This window comes from Somniosus microcephalus, chromosome 24, assembly GCF_052327205.1.
Source record: "Somniosus microcephalus isolate GS21.2 chromosome 24, FLI_Smic_1.0, whole genome shotgun sequence".
In the NCBI taxonomy this organism is placed as follows: Eukaryota; Metazoa; Chordata; class Chondrichthyes; order Squaliformes; family Somniosidae; genus Somniosus; species Somniosus microcephalus.
The window spans coordinates 42,494,159-42,507,990 of NC_141010.1; the positions used below are offsets into that span (position 1 = coordinate 42,494,159).

The 13,832-nt window shown below is 48.3% G+C and overlaps 1 protein-coding gene across 2 annotated transcripts in view; it reads left to right on the forward strand.

Moving 5' to 3' along the window:
* Positions 1-13,832, forward strand: part of cacnb1 (calcium channel, voltage-dependent, beta 1 subunit) — a 392,710-nt gene that overhangs the window by 199,470 nt on the left and 179,408 nt on the right. The window lies entirely within an intron of this gene.

Below are 13,832 nucleotides of genomic sequence, written 5' to 3' on the forward strand. Positions count from 1 at the left end.
AGCCGGTTACAGATGACGTCGGCGAGTGACGTTTCATCTGTCAAGAGCTTTTGACAGATGAAATGTCAGCGTTTGACGGCTCTGCGAAGCTGTCAAACACTGACAATCTGTCTTCTAAGTTGAGTCTTTACTCAAGACTCAACTAGAAAGCCTTCCTGACCAGAAAGCAGAAGGCTGCAGCTTTTGACAGTTCAGCGGCCATTCTGCTTTCTGTGCCGGTGAGCTGAGGGACTCCCGAGACCTGAAGGGAGGAAGCCTGCAGGAAGAAGTAAAGGTAAGTAAAACTTATTAAAACACGTTATACACACCTCACACACTTACCTCTGCACACATGCACCCATCACTCACCTGCACACCGGACATCTCGGCCCCTCCGACCCCTGCAGACCGACGGCCCGCCTCGCTGACCCTGGCGAGGTTCGGAGCCGTCGGGAAGCCCACACTTCAGGGCTCAAAATGGGGATTAGCCAAAAAACAGCCTGTTAACAGGCAGTTAATTAGCATTAATCCCCTTCCTGCCTGGAGGAGACGGGACCCGGCACGGGTCGGGTACCCGCCTCCTGGGAAGATGGCACGGAGGCGGGTTGGGGGCGGGGTGGGTCCCCACCCCCAAATTCTGCCATTTTCCCGGCAGTCCCACCTCCAAACCTGCCTCCCCAGGGCTGGCAAAATCGCCCCCTATGTAATGTCTAAGGGTCCCAGGTAATGTTCCCTTTAATTTTGGGGGGTGGGGGGGGGGTGCCGTACAGCCCCTTTAACGGACTGCGCAGCACATTCAAAATTCCATCCATGCGCGCTTTTTTCAATTTAAAAGCCGGCTCACAAGCAGCGCGGGGCCTGCAGGGACAGACACAAAACTGGTCTCTCTCTCTAATCTGAATGCAGAATGTTACAGCACAGAAACTGGCAATTTAGCCCATCAGGTCTCTGCCAGTAGTTTTCTATGTATCCACAACCTAGTCTAATCCCACAATTCCTGTTAATTTCCCCTATGCTTTAATGTTCATTTTTTTTCTCCAAACAATGTCTAATTTCTTTTTTTAAATAATTTAATTTGCTTTAACAAGCTACAATGCTTATCTCTCGGAGATGCACTTCCTAAAGTGGCATTTCTGTCTCCAGGGTTATTTTTTTCTTGTTGCTTCTCAGAGTCTTATGGCCATATTAATTCTGCTTAGTGTTAAATCCCAAAATCCTTTTAAGCAATTGCCTTGCGCCCAATGGGAGGTGGATTGAAATTGAAAGAGCAAATTTCACTTTCTCAGCATCGCAGCTTCCTGAGAGCAAACTTTATTTCCTCCTTCTGAGCTTATGTAAGCAGGTCGCTGATGTGAAAGGAGAGTGAAAGTATCATGCCCTTAAATTAGTCATTGATTTGTTTGATCTTCCGAGTGACAGAATGTTTAGCAGCTGGCACTATGAATAATTAATAAATCATAAATATCAGTATAATTAGCATCAACAGGAGAAACAGCCTTTTAAAGCAGATTATATCTTGACACCTTCCCTCACGTCTTCATCTCCATGTTGCCACCTGATTCTCTTATGGTTCCTATTACCTTCCCCAGGAAACCTCTTGGCGCTTCCCTAACCCTTTCCCGTCTCCCTCCAGTGCAGTTTAGACACTCTGCTACACCTCACTTACAAATACAATTAATCTCGGAGCCTTCTAAAATCATCCACAGCTGGTGTGGGGCTGCTGGCTTTTTATAAATAATATCGATCATTCGATCCCCGAGGTTTTCTTGCACCATCCGTCAGGAAGAAGGCCTAATCCCAAGCCTCTGCCTATTTTTCTCACTGAGAAACCTCGGTGACGGTCCAGTGCCCAACAGTGGAAGCCACTATTGGGTCATCAACCCTCCAGGATTGCGCTGAAGCCTTCAGGAATTAAAGATTAACCTCCTGGACCCTGCTGCGAGCAAACCCAGGAGGCAAACCCATAGGGCCATTGTTATAAATCTCATCATCATAAAGAAACTACTCATGAATTAACACTGGACGGCCAGCTGGTGGCGCCGTCCAAGGAGTATAAATACTCGGGCGTGGGCCCCAGCTTGCCAGGGACATTTTGTAAGACAGGAACTAGTGAAGTACAACTAGACCTCCATGTTTTGAAACAAGTTGATTAAAGCCTTGCTTTATACTCAAACCAAGTGCGTAGTGAGTTTTATTACGTCAGCCATTGTGTTTATTTTCATTGTTTTGATCATTTTCATTTATTAGTTATAAGAATATTGGAGATGGGGGGTGAAGGGCTGTTTGACTGACAATGAGCAATCATCCAATGGGATACTGAAGATTCTGTTTGCTTTCCAGTGGGCTTGGTGTTGTGTATGTACCTTTAAGGGAATAACTGGTCTCAGACTGCAGTACCGGCAGTGACCACCCCTGTATAAAAGGCCCTAGCAGGCTTCTGTAGTTTCAGTTTCCAGGTTGTCTCCATTCAGTAAAGACTTGTTGTAATCAACTCCTGCAGTCCGTGTCTCAATTATACACGGACATAATACTTGGGAAGGGGCTTCACTGTGAGGATGGGGGCAGGGCGGTTAGAGGCGGGAAAGTCATGTGATGAAAAATCCAGGAATACATCCAACCAGAGTGGGCAACCCTAAGACACTACCAGAGTCAGAAAGAGTAAGAGAGACGAGGCAAATCGGTGCCAACCGTGTTTTAAAAGCCTGTAGCTTGTAGGATGAAGAGAATTCCAAGGGAGGTAAGGTTCCAGCAGCTTTTAATTCGCGGGAAAAGAAACAATTGGGAGTGGATGGGGGTCCATTTTGATTTTTGGGCCTCTTACGGGTGGCCGGCCAAAAATGTTGAGGCCCCGACCTCATTTAAATTTGTCAGGCGAGCTGCGGAGGCCAAACATGGGACCTGATGCAGCTCGCCACTCTTTGACCTCAGGGGTGTGGGCCGGCTGGGACTCTGGTAGAGGCTCACAGGTAGGTGTTCGGAAGGGGTGGAACACAGTGTTGAGGTGGGGGCTGGGCGACAGTGGTCTGCAGTGTTTTTGGGGGAGCCAGAAGGTGCCCAGTTTTGGTCGTGGAGACACGAGGGAGAAATTCAAGCGTTGGAGGCAGTGCAGGAGAGGAGAGGCACGAGCCTGATTACTTATGTCAAAGGTCTGAATTATGTGCAAAGTCTGGAGAAACTTTCAGCTTGGAAAGGAGGTGTCCCAAGAGGTAATCCTGTAGAAATATGTACGGTACTGAAGGGAATGGAAAAAGTAAACCTGGAATTCTTTTTAATTCATTCACGGGATGTGGGCGTCGCCGGCAAAGCCAGCATTTATTGCCCATCCCTAATTGCCCTTGAGAAGGTGGTGGTGAGCCGCCGCCTTGAATGCAACTGAGTGGCTTGCTGGGCCAATTCAGAGGGCAGTTAAGAGCCAACCACATTGCTGTGGGTCTGGAGTCACATATAGGCCAGACCGGGTAAGGACGGCAGATTTCCTTCCCTAAAGGACATTAGTGTTACTTTTAAGTTAAATAGCAAGGGTAAGATAAGGGGACATAGATTCAAGCTAGCAAAAGGTAAGTTTAGGACTGGTATCGGGAAATTCTTGTTTAATCAAAAAGTGATTAATGTCTGGAATAGACTTGCAGGAAGAGTACTGGAGGCAAAACCATTGGAATCTTTAAAGGAAGAAAGACTTACATTTATATAGCGCCTTTAATGACCTCGGGACATCCCAAAGTGCTTTACAGCCAATGAAATACTTTTGAAGTGTAGTCACTGTTGTAAGAAACAATTAGATACTGAAATGGGATGACTTTTCTGGGGGCGGCTGAAATAAGATGAATGGAGTGGTTTGTCCTCATTCATAATTATACTGTGACTCCTTCCTGGACCAAAGTTGCTCGCTGGAACAAAGTTTCTCGCTGTAGCCTGGGAGCACTAAGGGCAGATGTAGTTCCCCAAATGCCACCCAGGCTGGGATCTGCTAACTCGATGCAGACCAAGCATCGAACTGGAACCTTACTTGTCTGTATAGCTCAGCTACTCAATTCCCATCAGCTGAGCTACAGAGGGAGCCTGTAGCTAAACTGGCTAACGTACTCCTCTAGGCTCTCTGTTGCTTGCTGGAGAAGTGTTAAGAGCTGTGCAGTTCCCAACAGTTGCTGACGATTTCTTTGCTATTTCCCAATTCATGATAACATGCACACCGACCCCGTCCCGCCCTTCTCCCAAACCACCACAGTCTGGACGCCAGAGGGTGCTCATTAGACGCATCACCTCCTGAAGGTTACTATTACCAGAGGGCAATGTTGCAGTGTCAATACTGATGCAAAATTGAATTATCTAAATAAGTTGGAGTAAATTCACTCGACAACGCGGTTATCATTGTGACGGTGACGTGTCATGATGCGCCTGGCATTCGGGATGTTACAGTTGATCAGAGGCTTTTGGGAAATGTTTAAAAGTTCATTCCATGATATTGGTCCGTTCTGTGTCCGCCTTTGCGTTACAGAGTGACTTCCAAGGACAGCCCTGACTTGCCACCGCCTCCAGCAGAACACAGGCCACTTCAACGGGTGGCCATCTTGGAATTCTTCAGAAGTAGCAGCATTTAAAGATGGGCACCATTTTTATAGATAGTCGCCATTTTATCTGGCTGTAAGGGGCTTGCGAGAAAAGAAATAAAAACAGAAAATGCTGGAAACACTCAGCAGGTCAGGCAGCATCAAGAGAAGCAGAGTTAGCGTTTCAGGTCGATGATCTTTCAGCAGAACCTGGTCTTCGACCTGAAACGTTGACTCTGTTTCTCTCTCCACAGACGCTGCCTGACCTGCTGAGTGTTTCCAGCATTTTCTGTTTTTATTTCAGATTTCCAGTCTCCACAGTATTTTGCTTTTGAGAGTAAAGAGATTTTCCACTGGACCTCAGCCCTTGGGGAAATCCCATCGCCAGAATGAAAGTCATGATTTGTGAGGCTGGGAGGCTTTAGAACAACCGATTGAATATGCAATGTGCCCAGTTGTGCATCTGTTGCCACCGATGAAACAGCAACGGCCCCATCGTTTCTTCCACAGTGCTGGGAGCACCACCAGACTAAAACCAGTGCTGTAACATAAAGAGGGGACGGTCTGTTCAAAATGGCTTCAAGACAGCATAAGCTTGTGTTTAAATTTTACATTTCTCTCTGCCTCTGGTCAATCAATAAATCAATCTTAATGGCACGTTGAGGTTGCAGCCTATGTCTGTGATTGATGGTCCCAATATAAATTGCTGTGCTCCCATTTTGTTAATTATAGCAGTCTTTACATCAGAATATTTGAAGTTAACTGAAGGTTAATGGTGATGTTTTTCTGGTTTGGGTTATTTGGGAGAATAAAGATTGGTAGACACTGATTACAGCTGAAAACATGGGCTTAGACTGAGGGCAGGATAGGGCTCAGCTGTGATGCCTCTTCTCCCTACATTACACAGAATGTACACCACAGAAAAAGGCCATTCAGCCCAACTGGTCTATGCTGCTGTTTATGCTCCACACACATCTCCTCCCATCCTACTTCATCTAACCTTATCTGTATATCCTTCTATTCCTTTCTTTCTATGTACTTATCTAACTTCCCCTTAAAGGCATCTATGCTATTCACCTCAACTACTCCCTGTGGTAGCAAGTTCCACATTCTAACCACTCTCTGGGTAAAGAAGTTTCTCCTGAATTCTTTATTCATTGTTCAATAACCTGTCAACTCACCGCCTGAGCTTACCCATGGGGAATGGCAGCTTGGGAGAGGTACTTTGGGGCTGCTAGTTGCCAGGGAATTGTATCCCAGCAACAGTTGGTGCCTTCAGGAGAGGAGGGGAAAAAACAAATAGAAATGAACAATAGGCGGCATGGAATTCTAACCATCTCTGAACATGGTGGGCTGGATTTTCATTGAGGAGGCGGGACTAAAACTTTTGGGGTTGTAGTCCCGCCTCCATCGAGTTGTAGCCAACCCACGCGATTTTCACTTGATTGACCTTATTGAGCCCGCCCAGCGGGCTCAGCAGGCCAATTAAGGGCCACCCAGCAATAGGTGACGTCACAGATTGATATTTCATCTGTCAAGACCTTTTGACAGATGAAATATCAGCGTTTCACAGCTGTTTGAAGCTGTCAAACACTGACAATCTGTACTCTAAGTTAATTCCTTCCTCTCAGGATGATTTAGCGATCTCTCTGGAACAGAAAGCTGAATGCTGCAATTTTTGACAGATCGCGGCCATTCTGCTCTCTGTGCCGGTGAGATGAGGGACTCCCGAGACCTGAAGGAAGGAAGGCTGTAAAGGTAAGTAAAACTTCTTTAAACACTTTACACACACCAAACACACTTACCTCTGCATTCATTCACCCATCACTCACCTGAACACCGGACATCTCGACCCCTCCAAGCCCTTCATCCCGATGGCCCGCCTCGCTAACTTGGCGTGGTTTGGAGCTGTTGGGAATCCCACACTTCAAGATTGAAAATAGGGATTAGGCTAAAAACTGCCTGTTAACTACCTGTTAACAGGCAGTTAATTGGCACTAATCCCCTTCCCGCCTCGGGGAGGCGGGTCCCAGTGCGGGTCAGGTACCCGCCTCCATTGAAATTGGCATGGAGGCGGGTTGGGGTGGGATGGGTTCGTGCCCCCCGATATCGGGATTTTAACCCCCCACACGCCTCCAATCCCGCCTCCACGGCCCAATGAAAATCCTGCCCGGTGTTGCTGCGCTGTGAAATTCATCCGCAATATTACAGTAAGAATACTTTGTGTTGGGGAGTGATTACAAAGCGGTTGTCTAATTGAAAGACTCAAACAATGCCATAACCTCGCTGGTGTACAGTGCCAGCAGTCTTCAGTCTCTCTCCCAAGGGGCCATTCTTCATGTGTAAGCCTTGGCAGTCAGTGATTGTCGGCAATTTATAACTATCCCCGTAATCCCATACTAGATCACATTCCCTGCTACTCATCATTTCAATCCAATATGTATGCTATTTATATTTGATGTGCATGGGGGAGATTTGATGATCAGTTTTGGGTCACTTTTGCTGGTGTCAGCAGCCACTCTCCGATACGATGGTCTCTTCTTCTTCTTCTTCGACAGTCCCTCGGAACCGAGGATGGCTTGCTTCCACATTAAAAATGAGTTCTCAGGTGACCGATGAGTCCAGTGCGGGATCTGTCTCTGTCACTGTGCTTGGGTTAACGTGCGCTCCTTGCACTGCTTGCACTTGGCTTCCGCTTGCTCCCAGCGAAGAGACTCGAGGTGTTCGGCGCCTTCCCAAATGCTTCTCCTCCACTTTGTGCGGTCTTGGGCCAGGGATTCCCAGGTGTCGATGGGGATGTTACACTTTTTCAAGGAGGCTTTGAGGGTGTCCTTGAAGCGTTTCCTCTGCCCAGCTGGGACTCTCTTGCTGTGCCGGAGCTCCGAGTAGAGCGCTTGTTTTGGGAGTCTCGTATCGGGCATGCGGACGATGTGGCCCGTCTTTCGGAGCTGATTGAGCGTGGTCAAAGCTTCGATGTTGGCCTGAGCGAGAATACTGACATTGGTGCGCCTATCCTGCCAATGGATTTGCAGGATCTTGCGGAGGCAGCGTTGGTGGTACCTCTCCAATGCTTTGAGGTGCCTGCTGTACATGGTCCATGTCTCTGAGGCATACAGCAGGGCGGGTATCATTGCTGCTTTGTAGACCATGAGCTTAATGCTGGGTTTGAGGTCCTGGTCTTCAAACACTCTCTTCCTCAGGTGACTGAAGGCTGCACTGGCACACTGAAGGCGCTGTTGGACTTCGTCATCGACATCTACCCTTGTTGACAGTAGGCTCCCGAGGTATGGAAAGTGGTCCACGTTGTCCAAGGCCTTGTTGTGGATTTTGATAATCAGGGGGCAGTACTGTGTGTCGGGGGCAGGTTGATAGAGGACCTTTGTCTTATGGATGTTTAGTGTAAGGCCCATGATCTCGTACACTTCGGTGAAGGTGTTGACGATGGTTTGGAGTTTGACCTCTGAGTGAGTGCAGACGCAAGCGTCGTCTGCATACTGTAATTCGACGACAGAGGATGGGACGACCTTGGATCTGGACTGGAGGTGACGGAGGTTGAACAGTTTCCCGTTTGTTCTGTAAATCAGCTCCACTCCAGTGGGGAGCTTACTGAGGGTGAGATGGAACACTGCAGCAAGGAAGATCGAGAAGAACGTTGGTGCGATGGCACAGCCTTGCTTGACCCCGGTCCGTATGTGAATTGGGTCTGTGGTGGATCCATTGGTCAGGATCACGGCTTGCAGGCGGAGGATGGTGACAAACTTTTGAGGGCAGCCGAATTTGAGGAGGACACGTCATAATCCCTCATGGTTGACTGTGTCAAAGGCCTTTGTGAGATCAAAGAAGGCCATGTACAGCGGTTGGTGCTGTTCCCTGCATTTCTCTTGTAATTGATATATGGTGAAGATCATGTCCATTGTGCCCCTTAGTGGGCGGAATCCGCATTGCAACTCTGGAAGGAGCTCTTTCGCCACTGGGAGAAGGCGATTGAGGAGGATTCTTACGATGACTTTCCCTGTGGCAGACAGCAGAGAAACTCCTCTGTAATTACCGCAATCGGACTTGTCACCTTTCTTGAAGATGGTCACAATTACAGCATCTCTGAGATCCCCTGGCATGCTCTCCTCCTTCCAGATAAGAGAAATGAGTTCATGAATTCGCGTCAGTAGTGCTTCTCCGCCATGCTTTAGTGCCTCGGCAGGGATTCCATCTGCTCCTGAGGCCTTGTTGTTCTTCAGTTGTCGGATGGCCTTTTCAACCTCATGCCGGGCTGGGGTTGTGCTGAGATGGTGGCGGGTATCATGCTGCGGGATAGAGTTGAGGACACTTGCGTCGAAGACAGAGTCTTGGTTGAGATCTTCGAACTGCTCCTTCCAGCGGGCGCTGACTGCCTCTCTGCCCTTGATGAGTACCTCTCCATTCTTGGCCTGCAGTGGGGTAGCACCTTGGGTGCTTGGGCCGTAGATGGTCTTGACTGTGCTAAAGAATCCACGCATGTTGTGGTTGTTGGCTAGCTGCTGGATCTCCTGCACTTTCTCCACCTACCATCTGTTCTTTAGGTCGCGAGTTTTTTGTTGGCCTTCGGCTTTCAGGCGTCTGTAGAGCTGCTTTCTTGCTCTTGAGTTGTGTTGCTGTTTCCAGATCAGGAATGCCTTGCGCTTACGTCTTATTAGCTCCTGGATCTTCTGGTCGTTCTCGTCGAACCAGTTTTGGTCTTTCCTGGTCGAGTGACCGAGCGTCTCTTCACAGCTGCTGATTATGGAGGCCTTGAGTGCAGACCAGGCACTGTGGACAATCTGTGTCTCTGCATCACTGGGAGTCGTAAGGTTGTTTGTGAGGTGCAGGCTGAATAGGGCTTTCTTAGCAGCGTCTTTGAGTGCTCCAGCGTTGATTTTCCTGTGGCATTGTTTCTGTTGCCGCCGCTGTTTTGGGGCTACATTGATGGAGATGACAGAGTGGATTAGGCGGTGGTCTGTCCAGCAGTCGTCAGCTCTTGTCATGGCGCGGGTGATGCGGACGTCCTTGCGCTCCCTCACTTGGAAGATGACGTAGTCCAGCAGATGCCAGTGCTTGGAGCGAGGGTGCTGCCATGAAGCCTTGTACTTGTCTCTCTGACGGAACAAGATGTTGGTTATGACAAGGCCATGTTCTAAGCATTTCGACAGGAGGAGGGTACCACTGGAGTTGGCTTTCCCTACCCCCTCTCTGCCAATCACACCTCCCCAGAGGTCTGTGTCCTTTCCAACTCTGGCATTAAAGTTGCTAAGGAGGATCAGCTTGTCGCCCGTTGGGACTCGAGACAGGGATTGTTCGAGGCTGGAGTAGAATTCCTCTTTGGTCTCGTCTGTGGCTTCCAGTGTTGGGGCGTACGCACCAATGACCGTAGCGCACTGGTTCCGGGCTAGGGTGAGCAGAAGAGTCATGAGGCGCTCGTTTATACTTTAGACGCCCAACCAGTTCACTTTTTATGGCAAAACCTACCCCATGGAGGCAGCGTTCTTCAGGTTTGCCTTTCCAGAAGAAGGTGTAGCCACCGCCTTGCTCCTTGAGCTGGCCTTCCCCTGCCCGCCGGGCCTCACTTAGGGATACAATGGTAACCGTTACTGAGTTCTATCATGTCAATATTGAGGAACTTCTCCAATTCCTACTGTCTCCTGCCACTGCAGTCCATTAATATGTGATGGCAGTGAGATTGCAAATGTGTGTGTTACAATTCCTGTGTGTCCCTTTTGAATAATCATACAGTTTGGGGCAGGGAAGATACTGTTCATGTAGAGTTGTTACGTGGACAATGACCTGATCAACAAAATACTGGCTGCTTATGAGATTTATGGGGTCTGTGGTCCCAACGGGGATCCCGCTTAAAGGGAGTATGAGTCAGAGATACAGCTACAACATTGTAGCCCCAATTCTCTAACCTGCGTCCCGTTGAACCTAGCTCCTAGCTGGCATTGCAGGATTGTGAGTCGCCCATTTAATTTTTTCCATTTCTGTGTGTGAGACCAATGATTATCCTACAATCTCTGTCTCTGAGTGCCCTTCCCGCCTTGTTATGAAGTTTGGCAACCAGTCCACTTCACGCTTTCTGGTCTCTGCACCAGTCCCATGTACAGTCTGCCATTCCATCACTATTTTTTACTTAATGAGTTGTTATGATCTGGACATAAGCTGAGAAGGAGGAAATAAAGTTTGCTCCGACATTCATTAAGGTCATTTCAAAGAGCCAGCACAAGTATGATGGGCCAAATGGCCTTTCTGTGCTGTATGAGTCTATCTGGCCACTTTCTTCTTTGCTTGCCTCTTCATCTATTACCATCAGCTTTTCCTGGCAGTGACTAGCCCAATAATATTCCTTGTGACTCCTAAATAGTCTCTCGTTTTTCTTATAATCAGTGTTGTGGTAGTTCAAGGACCTTCTTATTCGTCATTCTTCTTGTCTGAATGATTTTCAGCCTACATCTGTAATACAATAACTCAAATGTTTTCAGTATTCAAGATGCAGTGCAATGCTGTTGTCCACACAAAAAACTTGCGCATTTTGCTGATCATTTTGATTTTACATTAGTACAGGAGTTCTTTCATCTTTAAATGCCTCTCACGCAATTGCTATCTTCTGTTTAGTTTCTTTGTTCACCTTTCTCATGATGTTGATGGTCACCTTTCATTGTCTGACACTCAGTGCTGTCTTTAGGATTCTGGCAGATCACAATGATAGGGGTGTGAGATTCGTTTTGTACTGAACCTTCTTGATCTGTGGCAAACCCTGAGCAGCACAAGCCTAGATTTTGTTTTTACAAAACTGAGTTGCGTAAAGGAGGGGTCAATTGACACAGGAGCTTATTGGGACCCTGTACAGGAACCCTTGCCAAATATGAAGCTCACCGCGCACCCACCCCACCCCCAAACACCTCACGGTGAAAATCACTACAATGCAGAAAAACTGCATATAACTACTGGCTCAGTTTCATTTAAGCGATATGATTTTCTTTATTATTAATGCAGTGTGTAAACATTCTATGGCCTATTTCTTCATGCATTTTACTACACGTTTATGTTTTAATGGATGGGGTGCAGGGGGTATGAAGAGGGTGCGAAGGGGCCTCAAATGTTCCTTGGGGGACCAGGGCCCCAAGAATTCTTAATCCTGCTCTGGAGTCGGGCAGCTCAGCTGTTTTCAGTAATAATTGCCTCACCTGACTTTGCACCTCGCCAGGAGAGACTGCTCGGTGTTGAGCAGTGGCAAGCAATGCCTGATGTCCCAAATCCAAGTTTGTGTTAGTTGACGCCAATTTCTTGTTGATCTGCAGCTCATTAATCACCCTGCGTTTCACACCTTGCTAAACTGGACCCCAAGCTGCTCATCAAAGTCCAATTGGTTAAAGAGGTGAGCTCAGTGTAGTTATACAATCCCCACATATTTTAAATAAAAACAGAAAATGCTGGAAATACTCAGCAGTTCAGGCAGCATCTGTGGAGAGAGAAACAGAATTAATGTTTCAGGTCGATGACCCTTCGTCAGAACTGCTTTACACTGCCCCACATATTTTACACAGGTGAAGGTAGGAAATGCTCAGGGACTGAGAAGCTTTATATTGTCGGGGATTAGAAGACTGGTGTCAACTGACACCATTCAGAGTCAGAACACCAGGTACCATTACTGGTGCACCAAGTGTTGACACATTATTGCCACACTAGGCATTGACACACTAAGTATTAGCACATTCTGCTCGCAGCAGTGCCCAGTAGATTAATCTTCAGTGCCTGGAGACTTCAGGGCAATCCTGGAGGGTTGGCAAGTGGCAACCCTATCTGGGCAGCTACTTAATTTTCCAAAAGCTGGGATGCCAATAACGTGCCAGTGCCAAGTGTGACAATAATGTATCAATATCAGCTGTGGCTCAGTGGGAAACATTCTCGCTCCTATGTCAGAAAGTTGTGGGCTCAAGTCCCACTCCAGAGAATTGAGCACAAAATCTAGGCTGATGCTCCACTGCAGTATTGAGGGAGCGCTGCAGTGTCAGAGTGCCGTCTTTCAGATGAGACGTTAAACCAACAACCTGTCTGCTCTCTCAGAAGATCTGAGGTATTCAAAGAAGAGCAGGGGAGTTCTCACCAGTGTCTTGCCCAATATTTGGCACTCTACCAACCTGCCCCCGCCACTCAGTAATGCCCCCCAGATTATCAGAATCCACGACAAGGCCTTGGACAACGTGGACCACTTTCCATACCTCGGGAGCCTATTGTCAACAAGGGCAGACGTCGACGACGAAGTCCAACACCGCCTTCAGTGTGCCAGTGCAGCCTTCGGTCGCCTGAGGAAGAGAGTGTTTGAAGACCAGGACCTCAAACCCGGCACTAATCTCATGGTCTACAGAGCAGCAGTGATACCCGCCCTGCTGTATGCCTCAGAGACATGGACCATGTACAGTAGGCACCTCAAAGCACTGGAGAGGTACCACCAATGCTGCCTCCGCAAGATCCTGCAAATCCATTGGCAGGATAGGCGCACCAACATCAGTGTTCTTGCTCAGGCCAACATCCCCAGCATCGAAGCTTTGACCATGCTCAATCAGCTCCGACGGACGGGTCACATTGTCCTTTTGCCCGATACGAGACTCCCAAAACAAGCGCTCTACTCGGAGCTCCGGCACGGCAATAGAGCCCCAGGTGGGCAGAGGAAACGCTTCAAGGACACCCTCAAAGCCTCCTTGAAAAAGTGTAACATCCCCATCAACACCTGGGAATCCCTGGCCCAAGGCCGCACAAAGTGGAGGAGAAGCATCCGGGAAGGCGCCGAACACCTCGAGTCTCTTCGCCAGGAGCAAGCGGAAGCCAAGCGCAAGGAGCGCACGTCAACCCAAGCAGCCCACCCACCCGCCCCTTCAACCACCGTCTGCCCCACCTGTGACAGAGACTGTAGGTCCCGCATTGGACTCATCAGTCACCTGAGAACTCATTTTTAATGTGGAAGCAAGTCATCCTCAGTTCCGAGGGACTGCCTAAGAGATTTATCCCTCAACCAACATCACTTAAAAATAAACAGATTATCTGGTCATTATCACATTGCTGTTTGAGAGACTTTGCTGTGCGCAAATTGCTTCCGCTTTTCCTAAATTACAACACATTAAGCGTACTTAATTGGTTGTAAAGGTTGTGGGCTTGGAGGAGTGAAGTTCCGGGCCCACAAGGAAAGCTAAATAACAACTTAAAACCTTGTCTGCCTGGGTCTCTTCTGACCCACGATCCCCACCCCCCTCCCGACAGGTCTGGCCTGATTGGGAAGCCATCACTGCTCACTACCCCCCTCCC